This window comes from Spermophilus citellus, assembly GCF_964194105.1.
Source record: "Spermophilus citellus genome assembly, chromosome: X".
Taxonomy (NCBI): Eukaryota; Metazoa; Chordata; class Mammalia; order Rodentia; family Sciuridae; genus Spermophilus; species Spermophilus citellus.
The window spans coordinates 110863485-110885171 of NC_138190.1; positions in this window are offsets into that span (position 1 = coordinate 110863485).

Consider the following 21687-nt stretch of genomic DNA (forward strand, 5'->3'; position numbering starts at 1 on the left):
AATATCTAGGTCTGGGGTTGTGGCTCAGCCGTAGAGCACTCGCCTAGCACATGCGAGACCCTGTGTTCGATCCTCAGCACCACATAAAAATAAAATAAATAAAATAAAGGTATTGTGTCCAACTACAACTAAAAAAAAGTTAATATCCATCTCTGATAAAATGTGCTAAATTGCTTTGCTGCATTTATATTTCCATATCTAGGTCAGGGTCTAGAATAGATCATATCCTTAATTTAAATTTAATTTTATTAAAAAAATTTAGTGTTGGGGATCAAACCCAGGGTCTTATGCATGCCAGGACCTTGCACTACCAACACTACCAATGAGTTACACCCATCCCTGGAAAAGATCAAATCTAAGTTTGGATCCCATCTTCCACTTCTATTTGGTCTTGAACAAATGACTTAGCCTCTCTAAGTTGGGTTATCCACCTACAAACTAATTGAAAAGTTGAAGCACCAATCTCATGCAGTTGAAAATATTAGATGATTAAAAAAAGGCTTAGCACATGTATGGCCCATAATAAGTGTGCCCAAATTTTCACTGCTGTTGTTGTTACTAACATAATTCCTATCATTGAAATTGTCTTATGGCATCAAAATAGCAGGGAAGATGATTCTCACCTTGTCTTTGAAGAAATGGTACATAGATTTTAACTAATTTGCCTTATGTCATGATAGAGCCAGATTAGGGCATAGGCTTGCAGTACACCATCAAATGTTCTTCTGTCTGTGGTAAAGAGTGTCTCAAAGACGTACAAGTCAAACAGTGGTGCATGCCTGTAATCCAAGTGGCTCAGGAGGCTGAGGCAGGAGGATTGCAAGTTCAAAGCCAACCTTAGCAACTTAGCAAGGCCTTAAGCAGCTTACTGAGACCCTGTATCAAAATATAATATAAAAAGGGTTGGGAATGTGGCTCAGTGGTTAAGAAGCCCTAGGTTCAATCCATATTATCAAGAAACAAACGAATCACACACACACACACACACACACACACACACACACATACACACACACACACACACACACACACACACACATATATACCATTGAAGACTTATATGGTCTTCCTCACTAACTCTGATTACTATTGACACAGTCAATTTGTGACAGTAATTTTGATAAAAAAAACTAGTTAAAATATTACTCTTTATCAACAAACAATGCATACCACAGACATTCTTGGCATTATTCCATTCACCACGTCATCCTTTTAAACAAGGCTCAAACTCATACATGGATTGGGAGTCATAAATTGGACATGACCTTGTTGCTCTTCTTCACTGTTAAATGCTCAGCACTCAGAGCAGAGGTTATTATGTGGCAGGTGCTCAATAAATACTTGTAAAATTAACAAATTATTTGATATTTTTAAGAGCTGAAAATTTAATGTATGGGTTTTTTTAAGTTTGTGTTAAAATATCATGAACCTGATTATTGCAATCAGATCATCTTGTGCAGTGTGCTTCTTATTCTAAAGACAGAATGTAAGAATGAACCAGGTGGGCTGATGTTTCTAATTTCCCCAATACAGGCTTGAACTTTGAACAAATTTTATTTCATATAAGGTTGGAGTTTTGTGTTAGTTTTCACAAATCACCTCCTGCAGTGAGAGGTAATTTTCTAAAAGAGTCACAAAGCCCAATCCTTGGGAGGCCAAACTCTGCTCAGCCTTTTTTGCTTCTTTAGAAATGAAACATTTAGAAAATGGGTTTGCTTTTTTTTTTTCTTAAAAAAAATATAAACCCGAATATGTAGTGCCTTGAAAAGTAAATGAATGCAGTAACAATGGACCAGAAAGATGACAATATCCTCAGTAGTGGGCATTTGGTAGTCATGGCTATTGTTATTTGAGAGATAGTCACCTATTTTGGAGCCCTGATAATGTTTTTATTTTTTCTCTCATCTCTATTCCTAAGAAAGTGTTCCTTCTTAGTCCTTTAGATAAATAGAAGTTTGCTCTTTCATCAATCCATTCTTTTGCCATTTTGTATACAGTTTGTTTTCTGCCAGGTTGGTAAAAGTCTTGAGAAGTCAGGAGACTGAGACCCAGTCATTGTGCTTAAGGAATCTACAATCTCTTGGGGATAGACAGACAAGCAAACAGAAAAATTATAAAGTAACATAGTTAAGTGTTTTTGCTGGGATAAGAGTCAAATACTGTGGAAGTCCTTTTCTCTCTCTCAAGGGTATCTAATTTATCATCTTTATATCCAACTCTGGAAGGGAATGCAAAGTCCTCATTAAACGATTTTAAGCCTCAGAGAACAGCCTGGAGAGATATTTTTGGCAAAGGGTGCCTTCCCATTGTCACTGAAATAACACTAGAGGCTGCCTACCCCATCTTTGTGTAAGGCCAGTCTTGCTAATAATAGCATGTCTTCCAGCAAATTAACAATACTGCATCTGGCTCAAAAGGAAGTGCTACCATCGGTTAGTTTGAAGAAAGACATGCCTGCATGTGCTGGGAGTCATCTGAGGCAGTTGCAGGGATGAAGGGAGCATGACATGGAGGGTGACCTATTTTCTGGGACTAACTCTGAGGCAATCATCTTGCTTGGTGTGGCAAGTTTAATTTTAAACTAAGCAGCTCAAAAGAACAAAACTGTTTCTAAAAACACTTAGACTCAAAAGTTGTTGGATATTCTACTAGTCCAAATGGATTCATTCGGAAGCAATATTTTTCATTTTGCAGAAGGAAGATAAGTTTGACAAAGAGTAAACCTTGACTGAGGTCCAGCCATCATCCTGTTCAATAGTATGAAAAGGCTCTTGATAGTAGACCTGTGCCTCTGGGTCTGAGAAGTTTCATATACGCCCTGCATCATACCCCAAAACATTTACCAATGTTGTCTATTAACAACACTTTTTTAAATTTTAATGCTTCTAATTTATGAGAATAATTTCTTACTGGTACATCCTTTTTAAAGGAGAAAAAAGTATCTCTGCTTCATTGGAAATGTATTAGGGAACCTACACATGGTGAATGCTCAATTCATCATGGATTCATGGAATATTTTACTTTTACATGCTGTTTGATTTTCATTTTGTGCTTTCTGAATATTTCAGTCAGCTTTTTCATTGCTGTGATCTAAGGACCTGACAAGAACAATCAGAAGAGAAAAAGTTTATTTTGGGGATCATGGTTTCAGGGATCTCAGTCTATAGATAGTTGACTCTATTCCTCAGGGCCGGAGGTGAGGCTGAACATCATGACAGAATTTTGTGGTGGAGGAGAGCAGCTCAGGACATTACACCAGGAAGGTGGGGAGTCCATTCTCCAGGGACAAAGTATATACTCCTAAGGCATGCCCCAATGACCCACCTTCACCAACCATACCCTACCTGCCCACAGTCACCACTCAGTTAGTCCCCAACACACTGAATGAGTTAAGGCTCTCATAACATAATAATTTCCCTCTAAATCTTCTTGTATTGTGTCACACATGAGCTTTTGGGGGACACATCATACTTAAACTAAAATGGTATTATTTTCTTGTGAATGCTGATATTATATGTGGACAAAGCCTTTGCAAAACTATTCATCTCTCAGGAATAGTGTGAAGAAGCAGTAGCATGCTCAATGGATTTCATTTTTTTTTTCATTTTTTTTAATTTTTTATTGGTTGTTCACAACATTACAAAGCTCTTGACATATCATATTTCATACATTAGATTGAAGTGGGTTATGAACCCCCAATTTTACCCCAAATGCAGATTGCACATGGATTTCAATATTATGTATTTTAAGGTCTATTAACAAGAGTGATGAAAAATTGAGGACTTATGTAAACCAGTCTTGCACATAAAGGAGTTTTAATGACTCCACTCCATCTTAACAAGAAGTAAAAGGCTGAACAAACTAAAAAAAATAAAGGAAACCCCAGCAACTCTTCATAGTTCCACCAGAAAAGTTAGGTCATAGAACAAATTGTTGCTCCCAATTAGAGATACAGAAGGGTGGATACAAAGCATCACAATTCACCAAAGCAGAAATCCACTGTTTAACTCTGAGAGTTCAACTCTAGGGGAACTCGTCATGGCAGGGTTATGCTTACACATTTGTGAACTTTGCTTTCTTGTTTTTTTAAATTTTTTTTACAATTTTTTTTTAATTTTTTTCTTCTAATTTTAATTTTAATTTTTTTATTATTTTTTAAAAAAAATTTTTTTCTTTTTTTATTTCCTATTTTCTTCTTCTTTTGTCTTTGCATTTCTTTTCAAATATCTTATCCCCCCTTCCTTGAATTCTACCTGCTTACTCTCATTCTCTTTAGTGACTTCTTCCCTTCCCTTCTAATACCTTTCCTCCCAAGCATCAAATAAATTTATAGGAGTAAACAGTAACTCAGCAGTCAAACAGAACAAGAAGTAACATGAGCAGCTTCAAAAAGCAAGGAAGAAAATGAGTACAAATAATGCAGGACAGCCTAAATATTCAGGAGGACCTAGAGTCATCAGAAAAATGGTCATATAAAGAACTCAAGGAACACCTTAGACAGATGGAATGGAACCTTAAAGAGGATACAAGACAGCAAATTCAAGCAGCGAAAGAACACATTGAGAATGAATTACATAAACAGATAAAAGAAGAAGTTAATAATCTTTATCAGGAGATAGAGATTATAAAAAATAATCAAACAATAATTCTAGAAATGAAGGAAACGATAAACCAAATTAAAAACTCAATTGAGAGTATCACTAACAGAGTGGAGCAAGTAGAAGCCAGAACGTCAGATAATGAAGACAAAATATATCATCTTGAAAAGAGTCTAGCCAACTCAGAAAGGCTGGTAAAAAATCACGAGAAAAACATCCAAGAGTTATGGGATAACATAAAAAAACCAAACTTATGAGTCATCGGGATAGAAGAAGGTACAGAGATTCAAACCAAGGGAATGAGTAACCTGCTGAATGAAATAATTACATAAAACTTTCCAGAAATAAAAAAAGGAAACGGATATACAAATTGAAGATGCATACAGGACACCGAGCACACAAAATCACAGTAGACCAATGCCAAGACACATTGTTATGAAGATGTCCAATATACAGAACAAAGAGAAAATATTAAAAGCTACAAGAGAAAGGAGACAGATTACATTCAGGGGTAAACCAATAAGGTTAACAACAGATTTTTTATCACAGACACTGAAAGCAAGAAGGTCATGGAACAATGTATTTCAAACACTGAAAGACAATGGATGCCAACCAAGAATTCTGTATCCAGCAAAATTAAGCTTCAGGTATGACAACGAAATAAAAATCTTTCATGATAAACAAAAGTTAAAAGAATTTGCAGCCAGAAAACCAGCATTACAAAACATTTTGAGCAAAACACTACATGAGGAAGAAATGAAAAACAATAACCAAAACCATCAGTGGGAAGTGCCTCGGTAAAGACAGAGGGCGAGGGGAAAGATAATCATGGAGAAACAACTAAATTTTTTAAAAAATGGATAAATAATCAAACATGGATGGAATTACAAACCATATATCAATAGTAACTCTGAATGTTAATGGCTTAAACTCTCCAATAAAGCGACATAGGTTGGTATCATGGATTAAAAAAACAAATCCAACAATATGCTGCCTCCAGGAGACACATCTGATTGGAAAAGACATACACAGGCTGAAGGTGAAAGGATGGGAAAAAATATACCATGCACACGCTCCTCGTAAGCAAGCAGGGGTGGCCATTCTCATATCGAATAAAATCGACTTCAAGACTAAGTTAATCAAAAGGGATAAGGAAGGACATTGTATACTGTTAAAAGGAACCATTCACCAACAAGACATAACAATTATCAATATTTATGCACCAAATAATGGTGCTGCGACATTCATAAAACAAATTCTCCTCAAGTTCAAGAATCAAATAGACCACAACACAATAATTATGGGTGACTTCAACACACCTCTCTCACCATTGGACAGATCCTCCAAACAAAAGTTGAATAAAGAAACTATAGAACTCAATATCACAATCAATAACCTAGACTTAACTGACATATATAGAATATATCAACCATCATCAAATGGATATACTTTTTTCTCAGCAGCACATGGACCCTTCTCAAAAATAGACCATATATTATGCCATAGGGCAACCCTCAGTAAATATAAAGGGGTGGAGATAATACCATGCATTTTATCTGATCATAATGGAATGCAACTGGAAATCAATGATAAAAGAAGGAAGGAAAAATCCTACATCACATGGAAAATGAAAAATATGTTACTGAATGATCAGTGGGTTACAGAAGACATAAAGGAGGAAATCAAAAAATTCTTAGAGATAAATGAAAATACAGACACAACATATCGGAATCTATGGGACACAATGAAAGCAGTTTTAAGAGGAAAATTCATCGCCTGGTGGTCATTCCTCAAAAAAAGAAAAAAACCAACAAATAAATGAGCTCACACTTCATCTCAAAGCCCTAGAAAAGGAAGATCAAAACAACAGCAAATGTAGCAGAAGGCAAGAAATAATTAAAATCAGAGCGGAAATCAATGAAATTGAAACAAAAGAAACTATTGAAAAAATTAACAAAACTAAAAGTTGGTTCTTCGAAAAAATAAATAAGATCGACAGACCATTAGCCATGCTAATGAAGAGAAAAAGAGAGAGAACTCAAATTACTAACATACGGGATGAAAAAGGCAATATCACAACAGATGCTACAGAAATACAGAAGACAATTAGAAATTATCTTGAAAACCTATATTCCAATAAAATAGAAGATAGTGAAGACATCGATAAATTTCTTTTTTTTTAAATGATACCTCCTATTTCAGTGTGTTTTTATGCCTTTTATTTTTTATTTTTTGTATATCTTTGTTTTTATTTCTCTTTTTTTTCTTTATTTTTTTTATTGGTTGTTCACAACATTACAAAGCTCTTGACATATCATATTTCATACATTAGATTGAAGTGGGTTATGAACCCCCAATTTTACCCCAAATTTCTTAAGTCATATGATTTGCCCAGACTGAGTCAGGAGGATACACACAATTTGAACAGACCAATATCAATGGATGAAATTGAAGAAGCAATCAAAAGACTACTAACCAAGAAAAGCCCAGGACTGGATGGGTATACAGCGGAGTTTTACAAAACCTTTAAAGAAGAATTAATACCAATACTTTTCAAGTTATTTCAGGAAATAGAAAAAGAGGGAGCTCTTCCAAATTCATTCTATGAGGCCAACATCACCCTGATTCCGAAACCAGGCAAAGACACCTCAAAGAAAGAAAACTACAGACCAATATCTCTAATGAACCTAGATGCAAAAATCCTCAATAAAATTCTGGCGAATCGAATACAAAAACACATCAAAAAAATTGTACACCATGATCAAGTAGGATTCATCCCTGGGATGCAAGGATGGTTCAATATATGGAAATCAATAAATGTTATTCACCACATCAATAGACTTAAAGATAAGAACCATATGATCATCTCGATAGACGCAGAGAAAGCATTCGACAAAGTACAGCATCTCTTTATGTTCAAAACATTAGAAAAACTAGGGATAACAGGAACTTACCTTGACATTGTAAAAGCTATCTATGCTAAGCCTCAGGCTAGCATCATTCTGAATGGACAAAAGTTAAAGGCATTCCCTCTAAAATCTGGAACAAGACAGGGATGCCCTCTATCACCACTTCTATTCAATATAGTTCTCAAAACACTGGCCAGAGCAATTAGACAGACGAAAGAAATTAAAGGCATAAAAATAGGAAAAGAAGAACTTAAATTATCACTATTTGCAGATGACATGATTCTATACCTAGAAGACCCAAAAGGGTCTACAAAGAAACTATTAGAGCTAATAAATGAATTCAGCAAAGTGGCAGGATATAAAATCAACACGCATAAATCAAAGGCATTTCTGTATATCAGCGACAAAACTTCTGAAACGGAAATGAGGAAAAACACTCCATTCACAATATCCTCAAAAAAAATAAGATACTTGGGAATCAACCTAACAAAAGAGGTGAAAGATTTATACAATGAAAACTACAGAACCCTAAAGAGAGAAGTAGAAGAAGATCTTAGAAGATGGAAAAATATACCCTGTTCATGGATAGGCAGAACTAACATTATCAAAATGGCGATATTACCAAAAGTTCTCTATAGGTTTAATGCAATGCCAATCAAAATCCTAACGGCATTTCTTGTAGAAATAGATAAAGCTATCATGAAATTCATATGGAAAAATAAAAGACCCAGAATAGCAAAAACAAGAACCATGAGACAACTACATGATGTGTGACATACATGTAGTGGAAATGCCAGAAGGAGAAAAAGAGAAAAGAACAGAAGAAACATTTGAAGTAATAAGGACAGAAAATGTCTCCAAATTAATGTCAAACACCAAATCATAGATTAAGGCAGTTCATAGAACACCAAGAGCACTAATGCAAAAACCAAAACATCAGAATCATGACCTATATCTGAGCCTATTATGTTTCAAATAAATTGCAGAAAATCAAAGGTAAGAAAAAAATCTTGAAAGAAGTTAGGGGGGAAAAAACTCTTTACCAACAGAAGAACAAAGACGCAAATTATATTGACTTCTCAGAAACCATGCATACAAGTGAAAGGAGAGTAGAATGAAATATTTAAATATTGAGATACAAAGCCATGAACCTAGAAGAAATCTGTACCCTTGCAGAATTATACTTAAAAAATAGAAAAGAAATAAAGCCTTTCTGAGACAACCAAAAATTGGGGAGTTTGATGTTCATAGGTGTGCCTTGCAAGAAATATAAAAGGAATTCTTTAGAGAGAAGGAAAATAAAATATGTCAGAAACTTGGATATACATGAAGAAATGAAGGTATTAGAGAAGGAACAAATTAAGGTAAAATAGGATATTTCTCTCTTTTTTTGTTCCTGTATCATATTGCTTATTCTTAATTAATCTATCACATAACTGTTCAAAATAATAGCAAAAATGTATTCAAATATATATGTTCTTTTTCATAAACATTTGTTTATGCTTAAGTAATATGAATGATAGTAATAATGCAAGAGCTGAGAGGAATAAGGATTGTTTTGTTATTATAAGGGACTGTGCCCGAGAAGAAGTCTACTATTATTCAAAAATGGATTTGGATTAGTTGTAATTCATATTGCAAACTATAGGGCAATCAGTAAAAATTCAGGGGATGGGGGGAGAAGGAAGGATAACAGAAAGGAGAGATAAAGGAATTTGAAAATGCTCAATTAAAACCACTAAAGCAGGAAGAGGGTGAAAGATGAAGGAAAGAACAAAGACAACAAATAGAAAACATTAAAAAGTGGTAGATATTAATCTTACTATATCAATAATCATAAAACAATTCACAGATTGGGAACATATTTACAAAAGACATTTCAAATAAAGGAGTGTTATTCCAAACATACAAATAACCCTTAATACTCGATAATAAGAAAACAAACAATATGATCAAAAAATGGGCCTTGGGAGCTGCGGTTGTGGCTCAGTGGTAGAGCACATACCTAGCATGTGTGAGGCACTGGGTTTGATCCTCAGCACCACATAAAATAAACAAATAAATAAAATAAAGATATTGTGTTCATCTACAACTAAAATTTCTTTTTAAATGGGTGTTGGGATGGGGGTATAGTTTGGAGGACATTCTAGCATGCACAGGGCCCCGGGTTCTATCTCTAGCACACACAGACTTACATAGAAAGGCAAAAGACTTTAACAGACACCTCATAAAATAAGTTATACAGATGGAAAATAAGCATGTAAAAATATGCTCCATATTGTATATTATTGGGAATTATAAATTAAATCTACAATGATATACCACTGTACAACTATTATAATTCCAAAATCCAGAATAATAACAACACCAAATACTGGTAAGAATGTGGAACAACAGGAACTCTCATTAGTTGCTGGTGGAAATGCAAAAGAGTACAGTCACTGGAAGACATTTTGGTAGCTTCTTACAAAACCAAACATATTCTTACCATATAATCCAGGAATGATGCCTTTCGGTATTTACCTAAAAATGTTGAAACCTAGCCAGGCACAGTGGTGCATGCCTGTAATCCCAGTGCTTGGAAGACTGAGGCAGGAAGATCACAAGATCAAAGCCAGCCTCAGCAACACTAAGCAACTGTTTTAGTCAGTGTTTTCCTTGCTGTGACTAAAAGATCTGACCAGATCAATCATAGAGGACAAAAAGTTTATTTGGAGTCTTATGGTTTCATAGGTCTCAACTCACAGACAGCAGGCTCCACTCCTCAGGGCAGGAGGTGAAGCTGAACGTCATGGCAGAAGAGTGTGGTGGAGAGAAGCAGCTTTCATGGTGATCACGCAGCAGAGAGAGAGGTCTCCATTTGCCAGATACAAATATATACTGAAAAACCATGCCCCAAATTCCCACCTCCTCCAGCCATACCCTATCACTTATCATTCAGTTAATCTCTAACAGGGAATTAATTCACTGATTCGGTTAAGACTCTCACAACCCAATCATTTCTCCTCTGAACCTTCTTGCATTGTCTCACATGTGAGCTTTTAAGGAACACCTCACATCCAAATCATAACAGCAATTTAGCAAGACCATCTCAAAACAAAAATATAAAGGGCTGAGGATGTTGCTCAGTGGTTAAGCACTCCTGAGTGCAATACCTGGTAAAAATAAATAAATAATAATAATAAAAGCTGAAAACTTATGTTCACCCAAAAACTTATACATGAATGTTTGTAGAAGATTTATTTATAATTGCTCAAACTTGGGAGTAATCTAGACGTCCTTTAGTAGGTTAATAGCTAAACTATGGTATATCCAGACAATGGAATATTTTTCAGTGCTAAAAGTAAATGAGGTATTGCCAGGCATGGTGATGCACAGCTGTAATCCCAGTGGTTGGGGAGGCTGAGACAGGAGGATCTTGAGTTCAAAGCCAGTCTCAGCAAAAACAAGTGAGGTGCTAAGCAACTCAGTGAGACCCTGTCTCTAAATAAAATACAAAATAGGGCTGGGGGTGTGGCTCAGTGGTCAAGTACCCCTGAGTTCATTCCTCGCTACTCCCCCCAGAATGAGGCATCAAGCCGTGAAAAGACATGATGAAAACTTAAATGCACACTGCAAATGATACAAACCAATCTGAAAAGAATATATACTGTATAATATATTCTAATCAAATGATTTCCACTATATCACATTCTGTAAAAGGTACAGCTATGGGGACACTTAAAAGTCTAATGGATGCCACAGGTTGGGAGGAAAGAAGGATGATTAGGTAGAGCACTGAGGATTTCTACAGAAGTCAATGTTTTGTTTGATTCCATAATGATGAATACATGTGTCATTATACATTTGCCCAAATCCCATAGGATACACACCATTAATATCAACCATGGACTTTGGGTGATAATGATGTGTCAATGTTGATGCATTGATTCTAACTACTGTACAACTCTGGTGGGGGAATACTGATAATGGGAAAAGCTAGAGATCTAGAGGGCAGGAAGGGGGAAATTTATGGGCTTTCTACTGGATTTTTCTGTGACCCTGAAACTACTCTTAATATAGCCTATTTTTAAAAAATTAAAGAGTAATATTCTCCATGAGAAGATTCTAAGTATAATTGCTGCTGCTAAATAATATTAACCCAAATTCATGTTTCTGTTAACTTTTCCAATGACATTCAACTATACACAGTTGCTTGTTATTTGACCCTCATAGTATTAATCAAAGAGGACATGGCTTACTTCCATTTGATAGATGTGAAAACTGAAGCACAGAAAGTTAAGCAACTTACCTTAATTCATATAGTTTAAACTATAAATCATGCTGGATTCACAGAGGTTCTTTCCTCTAGGATAGTAGTCTATCTATGTCCTGTGGACCTAATCTGGCCAACTGTCTATATTTGGAAAGAAATAAAAATTCATTTGTATACTACCTTTCCCATTTACTTATATATTCTCCATGGTCCTGGTTTTCTCTGACCTATAAAAAGAGAAAATCTATTTATAACCAATTTCTATTTTTTTAATTATGGCCTCATATTTTTCTTTTTTATTATAATAAAATTTCTCAAAAGAATAGTCTACACCATTCATTCACACAACAATCTTAAGTACCAACTCCATGAGATATTTTTAGCCTTATTTTATTTGTCTTCAACTAACATAGTTCACTCATCCCTCTCCCTTGAAGTCCTCTTCTTCCTTAGTATCCATATTTCTATTACTTTTATCCTACCTCTTTTGTCATTCCTGAACATTATTTTTAAAAACAAACTTTAAAATTTATTTTAAAATAATTTTAGGTTTACGGAACAATTGTGACGAGAGGCTGGGGCTGTGGCTCAGTGGTGGAGCGCTTGCCTCGCATGTGTGAGGTGCTGGGTTTGATCCTCAGCACCACATAAAAATAAATAAAATAAAGTTTAAAAATGTGAAGATAGTACATAGAGTACCCATATAACCTATACTCAGTTCTCTCTACTAACATCTTATACCAGGCCAGGTGCAATGGCACGCACCTGTAATTCCAGCAGCTCAGGAAGTTGAGGCAGGAAATTGTGAGTTCAAAGCCATTCTCAGCAACTTAGGGAGGCCCTAAGCAACTTACTAAGACTCTGTCTCAAAATAAAATATTAAAAAGGGCTGTAGATCTTGCTCAGTGGTTAAGCACCCCTGGGATAAAAAAAAAAAAAGAATCTTATATCAGTATGGCACATTTGTTATAATTAACAAAATGATATTGGTACATTATAACTAACTGAAATGCATGTTTTCTTCAAATTTCCTTTGGTTTTATCTAATGCAGTTTTTTGTTTGTTTGTTTGGACCCAGAAACCCAGAATCCCATATAGGATACATAGGATACTATATCACAATTAGTTGTCCCCAGCCCTTTTTTGTATTTAATTTAGAAACAGGGTCTCACTAAGTTGCTAAGTGCCTCATTAAATTGCTGAGGCTGGCTTTGAACACATGATCCTTCTGCCTAAGCCTCCAGAGTCACTGGGATTATTGGTGTGAACCACCACACCTGACTAGTTGTCCTATATTCTTAGCTTCCACTTGGCTGTAACAGATTCTCAGAACTTACCTTATTTTTGATGGCCTTGAAAGTGTTACTGGTCATGCATTTTGTAGAATGTACCTCTATTAAGATTTATCTGATGGTTTCCTCATGAATAGACTGGGGTTCTGGGCTTGGGGGAGAAAAATGACAGAAGTTAGTGAGAAGAGATAAAGTAGGACATTTCATACTGCTTAAGGGAACCACACATCAACAAGACCTAACAATCATAAATACCTATGCCCCAAACTATGTATATCAAACAAACCCTTCTCAATTTCAAGAAGCAAATAGATCACAATACAATAATACTGGGAGACTTTTAGAAACCGTTTTCACCACTGCATAGATCTTCCAAACAAAAACTAAATAAATAAACTATAGAACTCAATAATATAATCAATGATTTAAAATTAACAGACATATATAGAGTATGTCATCAATCACTGAGTGGATACACCTTCTTCTCAGCAGCACATGCATCCTTCTCTAAAATAGACCATATATTATGCCACAAAGCAACTCTCAGCAAATACAATAAAATAGAGATACTACCATGTATTCTATCAGATAATATGGAATGAAACTAAAAATCAATGATAAAATTAAAAAATAGAAGCTACTCCAATATCTGGAGATTAATATGACATTGAATGAGTAATGGATAGCAGAAGACATCATGGAAGAGATAAAAAAATTCTTAGAGGTAAAGGAGAACTCCAATAAAGTACATCAAAATCTCTAGGACACCATGAAAGCAGTGCTAAGAGGAAAGTTTATTGCATTGAGCTCATTCATTAAAAGAATTAAAAGTCAACAAATAAAAGACCTAACATTACATCTCAAAGCCATAGGAAAAGAAGAACAAATCAACACCAAAAGTTGTAGAAGACAGGAAATAATTAAAACCAGAGCTGAAATCAATTAAATTGAAACAAAAGAAACAATTCAAAAAATTAACAAAATGAAAAGTTGGTTATTTGAAGAAAATAAACGGAATTGATAAACCCATAGCCATGATAATGAAGAGAAGGAGAGAGAAAATTCAAATTACTAACATTTGTGATAAAAAAGGAAATACAGATGATAATTAGAAACTATTTTGAAAATTTATACTCCAATAAAATAGAAAATCTCAATGACACTGACAAAATCCTAGAAACATACACCAACTGAGTCAGGAGGACATACACAATTTAAACATATCAATTTCAAGCAAGACATTAGAAGATGCCATCGAAAGACTACCAACCAAGAAAAGCCCAGGACCAGACAGATTCTCAGCCCAGTTTTACAAGATGTTTGAAGAAGAACTAATATCAATACTCCTCAAATTATTCCATGAAATAGAAAAGGAGAGAACCCTTGCAAACTCATTCTATGAGGCTAGCATTACCCTGATTCCAAAATCAGACAAAGACACATCAAAGAAAAGAAAACTTCAGACCAATATTTCTGATGAACATAGATGCAAAAATTCTCAATAAAATCCTGGCTAATTGCATAGGGAAACATATTTAAAAGATAGTGCGCCGTGATCAAGTGGGGTTCATCCAAGGTATACAAGGTTGGTTCAACATATGGAAATCAATAAATGTCATCATCACATCAATAGACTTAAAGATAAGAATCATATGATTATCTCAATAGATGCTGAAAAAGCATTCCATAATGTACAGAATCTCTTCATGTTCAAAACACGAGAAAAACTAGGAATAGTAGGATCATATCTCAACATTTTAAAAGCTACCTATGCTAGGCCCAAGACCAACATCATTCTAAATGGAGAAAAATTGGAAACATTCCTTCTAAAAACTGGAAGAAGACGGATGTTCTCTTTCAACATTTCTGTTCAACAGAGTCCTTGAAATTCTACCCAGTGCAATCAGACAAAAGAAATTAAAGGGATATGCACAGGAAAAGAAGCACTCACATAATCACTATATGCCCAATGACATGATTCTATATTTAGAAGATTCAAAAAATTTCAACAGAAAACTTTTAGAACTAATAAATGAATTCAGCAAAGTAGCAGGATGTAAAATCAATATTCATAAATCAAATGCATTTCTATACATAAGTGAAAAATCCATTGAAAGAGATATTAGGAAAGCTACCCCATTTAAAATAGCCTCAAAAAATATAAAATACTTGGAAATCAATCTAACAAAAAAAGGTGAAAGAACTCTGCAATGAAAGCTACAGAACACTAAAGAAGGAAATTGAAGAAGACCTTAGAAGATGGAAAGATCTCCCATGCTCTTGGATAGGCAGAGTTAATATTGTCAAATACAACCAAAACTGTTATACACATTTAATGCAATTCCTGTTAAAATCCTAATGACATTCTTCATAGAACTAGAAAAAGCAATTATGAAATTCACATAGACCCAGAATAGCCAAAGCAATCCTCAGCAAGAAAAGTGAAGCAGGAGGCATCAAAATACCAGACCTTAAACTTCACTACAGAGCAAAAGTAACAAAACCAGCATGGTATTGGAAAACAGACATGTAGACCAATGATACAGAATAGAAGACATAGATACCAACCCACATAAATACAGTTATTTCATACTAGACAAAGGCACCAAAAACATACATTGGAGAAAGGATAGCCTTTTCAACAAATGGTGCTGGGAAAACTGGAAATCCATATGTAGCAAAATGAAATTGAATGTCTCTCTCTCTCCAGGCACAAAATTCAACTCAAAGTGGATCAAGGACCTAGGAATTAAACCAGAGACCCTGAGCCTATTAGAAAAAAAAAGTAGGACCAAATCTTCATCCTGTCATATTAGGCTCTGACTTCCTTAACAAGACTCCTAAAGCACAAGAAATAAAATCAATAATCAATAGATGAGATGGATTCAAACTAAAAAGCTTCTTCTCAGCGAAAGAAATAATCATTGAGATGAAGAGAGAGTCTACAGTATGGGAGCAAATTTTTGCCACACGAACATCAAATAGAGCACTTATCTCCAGGATATATAAAGAACTTAAAAACTTAATACCAAAAAACCTAAATAACCCAATCAATAAACGGCCTAGGGAACTGAACAGGCACTTCTCAGAAGAAAATATACAAGTGATCAACAAACATATGAAAAAATATTCAACATCTTTAGTAATTAGGGAAATGCAAATCAAAACTACTCTAAGATTTCATCTCACCCCAGTCAGAATGGGCAGTTATCAAGAATACAAGCAATAATTGGTGTTAGAGTGGATGTGGGAGAAAAGGTACACTCATACATTGATGGTGGTACTGCAAATTGGTGCAACCGTGTTGGAAAGCAGTGTGGCAATTCCTCAGAAAACTTGGAATGGAACTACCATTTGATCCAGCTATCCCACTCATTTGTGTATACTCAAAAGACTTAAAATCAATATATTATGGTGACATACCCACACCATTGTTTATAGCAGTTGAATTCACAAGAGCTAAACTGTGGAACCAACCTAGATGCCCATTGATAGATGAATGGATAAGAAACTGTGAGATATATATATATATATATATATATATATATATATATATATATATATATATCTCCACATTAAAAGTGAATAAAATTATGAAAATTATGGCATTTTCGGGTAAATGGATGGAGTTGGAGAATATCATGCTAAGCGAAGTAAGCCAATCCCAAAAAACTAAAGGCCAAATGTTTCCTCTGATTAGTGGATATTGGTCTATTATGGGGGCATGGGAAGAATGGAGGAACTTTAGATGGGGCAAAGGGGAGGGTGGGGAAGAGTTATGAGGATAGGAAAGATGGTGAAATGAGATGGACAACATTATCCTAGTTACATGTGTGATTGCACGAATGGTGCATCTCTACATTGTGTACAACCTGATAATTGAAATGTTGCTCTCCATTTGTGTACAATGAATTGAAATGCATTCTGCATTTGTCATGTATAACTAAGTAGAACAAATAAAAATAATAACTAAGTAGAACAAATAAAAATAATAATAAAAAGAAAGTGTTACCGATCGTGTATTTTATAGAATGTCCCTCGATTAAGATATGTCTGGTGTTTTTCTCATGAATAGACTGGAGTTCTGGGTTTGGGGGAGGAAAATGACAGAAATAAATTGACATTCTCTTCACTTACGTCAAGGGAACTTAGCGTCAACATGCTTTGACATGATTTATCAGTTGATGTTGACTTTGATTACCTGGTTCTGGTAGTGATTTTTTCCCCCTTTACACACTGTTCTCTTTGGAAGGAAGTTATTCTGTATAGTCCATGCCATATGTATTAGAGGACTATCTACATAATGCATTTGAAATTCTTTTTGATTGCATATTTGGCTCTGCTCTCTCATTTATTTATTTTTTCAAGTATTCATTTACATCAACTTGGACTCATGGATATATAGTTTATGCTTGTGTTATTCTGTGAATTTAATATGATTTAAGTATGTATCCCAAAGTTTCATTTCTTGGAAGCTTTGTCCTCAGTGTGGTGATGTTGGGAGATGATTTGGAATCTTTAAGATTTGGGATCAAGAAGGGGGTGGCCATTGAGCATGCTGCCTGCCCCTCAGAAAGGATTAATGTAATTATCATAGTGACTCCTGGTATTTGTTTCAAGAGGATTTTTATAAAAGCCTGAGTCTTGTAACAATGCCACCCACTAAGAGCTGGCACAGCCAAGAGAGATATTTGCCACAGTCTGTGCAATACTATTTGGACTTTTGGTCTCCCAAATTGTGAATTAAACAGACTTCTTTTCTTTTTAATGTTAGCTGGTCTTAACTATTTTATTATAGTGATGAAAAACAGACTAATAATGTTACAATCCAATACAAAATATTTATTTTTATTACTTGAATTGTTTTAACTTTAACCATCGGGAGCTCTATCAGTTGGCTCCTTTATTCCTTTGACATATCCCATACGTGTGTGTGAGCACGTGTGCATGCACACATATGTACTGTCACATGCATGCATGAGAGTACTATCTTATTTCCTGGCACCACAAGATCACCCAAGCTCACTTGTACTTTTTCTGTCCCAGTCCTAGAAGCATCCATTTCTTTAAGGATTGTTATTTCCTTTTATTGGGAATGATATTACAATCCAAGATCTAAGCACTGGGTATGTATGCTATGTGGATCTTGTTTTCTTTCTAATCTTTTTCTTCCTTTTCTCTAAATCAGAGTTTCTTAGCTTCTGAACAATTGGTATTTTGAGAGGGAAGTGTTTCATTGTTGTAGGGAACCATGTTGTGCATTGTATGATGTTTAGGAACATTCATAGCTTCTACTCACTAGATGCTAGTAGCAACTTCTGCCAGTTGTGACAATCAAAAATGTCTCTAGATATTGCCAAATGTCCCTTAGGAAGCAAAATCATTCCCAGTTGGTTTCTTTCCTAAGGGATAGCATGCATATCTGCAAGTCAATGAGTTATAGTTCTTTGACTACCTCAAATTAAACATTTATTTATTTAGTTAAATACTGCTGATTGAATCTTGGGATGCTCTATCACTGAGTGATATCGCTCATCCTTTTTATTTTTCATTTTGAGACAGGGTCCTGCTAAGTTGCTGAGGCTGGCCTCAAACTTGCCATCCTCCTATGTCAGCCTCCAGAGTAGCTGAGATCACTGGTGTGTGCCATCATGCCAGCCTTCAAATTAAACATGTTTAAAGTGACCATTGTTAAGAAATTATTCTAAATCTCATAGAGAATACGAGGGAATAACAGAAGCCCCAAAGAGATGACTAATCAAACAAGCAGCTTTGCTTAGCACAGTTTCATATGTGTCAAAAATAGACAACTTGAGTCAGTTTTCAAGAGATGGATTTGGTAAAATATACTCTCTAGCAAAATCCAGCCCAGCAACTGGTTTTAGTGTGTTAGGAACAGTTTTCACATTTTTTAACAGTTAAAACAGGCAAAAGAAGAATAGAATTTCATGACAGATGAAAATTATACTACAGGGAACTTTCTTTGCCCGTAGTAAAGTTTTAATGTAACACATCCACACTCACTTGTTTATATACATTGTTTGTGACTGCTTTCGTGCTACAGTGACAGAATTGAGCAATTGTTTCAGTTGGCTTGTAAAGCTAAAAATATTTGCTATCTTCCCCTTTCCAGGAAGTTTTCTGACCTCTGTATCAGAGAAAGACAATTACTCACACCACTGTAAGCAGAAGGAACATTCACATGTTGTTTCTTTGCTCTAAATCCTACATGACACCACAATGGGCCTTGTTGATAGCCCCACATAGACTAAGTTGCACTGCAACCTGAGGAACCCTGTGTACCTTTTGGTGTAAGCAGTAAACAACACAGTGTGTCTGTCATCACAGGGAGCAGACTGTTGCATGATGGTTATATGGAAGTCATACCTTGACCTATTTTATTTCATTGTTTATGTGACTAGCTATAAATAAAGGCCCAGGATCAGAACATGATCAAGATTTGCAGTATGACTTTACGGGCTAATGACCTGCAGGATTACTTGGGCCCATAGCAGACATTCCTCAACTCCCATTATTTTGCTTCCATTTGTACTCCCCCAAAACTTTGATTCTTTTTTCATGTCCATTAATGATACTACCATTGCCTTAGTTACCCATGATAGAAAATTAGCAGTTATCTTCAGGTTTTCCATCTTTCTAATATCTAATCCATCACCAATTCTGTTTTTATTATGAAAATGTCTCTAATTTTTATAGTTTAGGTTCTGAATGTCCTCTTCCCCAACTCATGTAGTGGTGCTATTTGGGAATTAGTAGAAACTTTTAGAGTAGGGCCTAGTGGGAGGTCTTTAGGTCCCTAGGGTATGCCCTGAAAGGGATTACTGGTATCAGCCAGTTCCTCTTTCTCTTGGCTTCCAGGTCATGAGGTGAAGGGTTTTGCTCCACCACATGCTTCCATCATGACATGCTCCTGGGCCAAAGCAAGACAGCCAACTACTTATGGGCTGGAGCCTCCAAAACTGTGAACCAAAATAAACCTTTTCTCTTTGTAAGTTGATGATTTCAAACATTTTTTTGGAAATCTGACTAAAATATATATTAATCTCATACTTGCTGTTACTGCCTTTATTCTAATCCAAACCACCATGATCTCTGACCTCAATTACTACCATAATTCCTTGGCTAGTCTCTCATTTCTATCTATGTGTACCTATAGTTCACTTGTCATACAATAATCACACAAATCACTCAATAAGCAAATTTGGTCATGTAACACCTAACCTAAAAAATTTTAATGGCTCATTGTTAGTCACATTTCTCCTCAAAGAAACAGATTCATCCAGTAACCCAATTCTGTTTTCCAATTATTTACTATAAATTAGCAGTATTAGTGTAACATCTAGTTATGGACATTTATTATGTATTAGGTACTAAACTGATTTACATGCTTTGCCCTGTTGAATCCTGATAACCTTTCAAGTAAGTGTTAATATTATAACTATATTATAAATGAGAAATTTGAAGGTAAAGCTGCACATAGGAAATGTGGAGCTGAGTCTGGATCCCCATGCTCTTTATCCATTTATTATGCTTTTTAGATGAATGTTGGACAATAAGAATCACTTGTGTACAAAAAGAACCTGGGCTGATGCTGGGAATAAAGAAGGGCTTTCAATGAAATATTCAATTTCTGCCAGTAGCTTCTATTTAGTCTGAACAGAAATATGCTAATGAACGATTCATAGGCACTCATTTTTTACTCTAAGGGTTATGGTAGGCTTTAAAAAAGCAATGGCTCTTAGATGCTACCTGATCCATTGTTAATGAGGTACCTAGTTAAGTTGAAGATAAGAAAACCTATGTATAAGTCTGTTTATGCTGCTAGAGCAAAACACCTCAGTCTAGGAAATTCATAAATAATAGAAATCTCTTATAGTTCTAGCAGGCCCTGGGATCTGATATGGGCTGCCCTCTGATCCCAAGATGATGCTTTGAACACTGAACTCTGGAGAGGAAGAACATTGTGTCCTTACCTGACAGAAGGCAGAAAGGCAAAAAAAAAAAAAATGACTGATGGCCTCTATCAAGCCCTGTTTTGAGGGTATATAATACCATTCAGGTGAAGAACTCTTATGGCCTAATCATCTTTTAAAGGCCTCATCTCTCTACACTATAACATTATTAATATATAAATTTTGCAGAGGACACATTCAGACCACAGCATTCCACCTTTGCTCCTCCATTCATGTTTTTCTCTTACAAAATACACTCATTTCATCACAATAGCCCCAAGTCTTAAATCATTCCAGAACCAACTTTAAAACCTAAGTCCAGAGACTTATCTCAATCAGATATGAGTGAAACTCAAGGCATGATTCATCCGGAGGCCAATTTACCTCCAGCTATAAGCCTGTGAAATCCAACAGTTCATGTAATTCCAAAACATAGTGGTGGGACAGTCATAGGATAGACATTTCTATTTCAAAAGGGAGAAACAGAAGAAAAGAGTTATAGGCCTCAAGCAAGTCCAAAACCTAACAGGGAAAACATAATTAAATCTTGCAGCTTGAGAATTATCTTTTTGACTCCATGTCTGCCATCCATACACTCTGGGGTGAGAGTTGAGTCCCCAAGGCCTCAGGCAGTTCTACCCTCATGGCTTTAGAGACACA